This window comes from Ipomoea triloba, chromosome 12 (assembly GCF_003576645.1).
Source record: "Ipomoea triloba cultivar NCNSP0323 chromosome 12, ASM357664v1".
NCBI lineage: Eukaryota > Viridiplantae > Streptophyta > Magnoliopsida > Solanales > Convolvulaceae > Ipomoea > Ipomoea triloba.
The window spans coordinates 16632751-16634619 of NC_044927.1; the positions used below are offsets into that span (position 1 = coordinate 16632751).

At 48.1% G+C, this 1869-nt stretch overlaps 1 long non-coding RNA gene across 1 annotated transcript; it reads left to right on the plus strand.

Annotated features, from left to right (window-relative positions):
- Positions 1-284: 284 nt before the first annotated feature.
- Positions 285-1462, plus strand: LOC115998718. The gene is made up of 2 exons (XR_004093954.1): positions 285-1122; positions 1162-1462. It is a non-coding gene; the product is annotated as an uncharacterized LOC115998718 (long non-coding RNA).
- Positions 1463-1869: the final 407 nt, after the last annotated feature.

A 1869-nucleotide genomic window follows, 5' to 3' on the forward strand; every position in this document is an offset into this window, starting at 1 on the left:
GCCAATGTCCCGGGATCCCGGGGACTCATTCTGACTGAAACAAGGGGCGGGTCTTTACCAACTTCCAAATATTCTATTTTAGGGAAGCCAAAAAAGGTGAGCGCCTAGCGCGAAAGCTTGCTTGACTAAGTAATATAAGGCAAGAAGCAAGGGATTGAGCTGCGCGAAAGCTTCTATTATAAAGAACAAGCAACGGCTTCTAACGCTACTTAGCTATATGTTAATAAGAAGCCGTTGTGCGTGAGTAAGAAGTAAAAAGCCGCGAAGCGGATTCCTTGCTCTACCGCGAAAGCATTATAAAGGCGCAGGAGTTTTCTTGCTGCACCAAGGAAACGGATGCGCGTTAGCGCAACGGCTTTCGCGGTAGCTCAGCCCTTGCTTGTTGGAGGCAAAGCCCTTTACCGTTGCTTGTTTAGTAAAGTCAAGCTTTTTGATAGGAGTAGGTGCTTGCTAGGGCACCATTCATTCTTCATTTGAAACTAACGAGTGTCGGGTCGGGGATTTCTGCCTTGTTATCAAAAAGGGAGTTGGGTAAAGCAAACTCTCTCCTTGGAGGAGCACGGGCTTAGTCAAGTAGAACCGGGTTGCGCTGCTTGATGTTCCGATCGAAAACAAATCAGTGGGGCCATGCCGGTACGACTGAATATGCGTTAGAAAGGTCAACCCCTCCCCTACGACACCAAAAAAACCGGGCCGAACTTCTAACCCGCCCGCTTCCATAGAAAAATATCGTGGCAACGTAGACCTAAGTGGTCATATTGGATCCTTGGGAACCATCACAAGTACGGCCGGCCTATATTTGAACGAAAATGCCGTGTCGTCCAGCGGAGCCTAGAAGAAGGTGACTCGCGCAGACAGCTGACTCCTTTTCAATAGAAAAGAATAGCCAAACCAACCCAGCTGGCTGGTCAATCTCAGAGATCTTATCGGCCGGCAAACCGGAGACGGGCGACCACGGTCCCGACCTTACCAGCACCTGAGGTGTACTAATCAATGAAGCCCCGAAACCTACTTTATTTTATGAAAAAAGAAACCAAGCCTAACCGGTCACGACATGTTGTTGATATTGATTGAGTTGGAGGGACTTTCGCTGACTGAATCCATCCATAAACCTAGACCCCGGTAACCTTTGTAACCAAAGCGTCACGACAACATCCAAAGGTAACCTTTGGATTCTTAAGTAGGGGGGCAAGGAGGAGCACGTAGGAATGCCGACCACTACATAAGCCACTAGTGGCTGAGAGAAAGCGAGCAGCACCTTGTATAGGTTGGGCGGAGCTTGAAGAAGCGAGCCCCTATCAGAGAAAGCCATTGCGCGCTAGCCTAGCTAGCTAACGTTTTTCAGCTGGCTGTTATGTTAGTTGTAGCGCGTCTTCCCTCCTTCTCTCACTTCGGAAAGATTTAGCAGTCTTTTCTTATGATGACCCGGTCGCGAGAGTACGATACATCGGTGTAAAAGATTTAGTTGGATCTGTGAGGTTGGTTATATATGTATATCGATATGTCGCTCCTTCCAATCGCCCTTGTTCTTGAAGCTCTCGCTTTCCCCCCCCTATCTAATAAGGTAAGTTGCCCCTGCCAATGAAATCCAATCTGCAGGCACCTGCCTATGTGTCTGCCGCTTGCACTCTACCATATTCATTCCACGCTTTTTTAGGACTTTCTAAAAGTGCCGGTATGAGAAATGAAATAAAGGAGTTGAGAATGCCTCATTGAAAGGAAGATCTCTGGGAGCCTTCACTCGTCAACCTAAAAACAGGAAGAAGCTCGTCTTGAAGATGAAGACGTAGGGAGGATGGGAATGAGGTGCAACCGATTAAAGAGCGATCAGGAGGGTTTAAAAGCGCCTTGCCTGACTTCCCGCCAGAA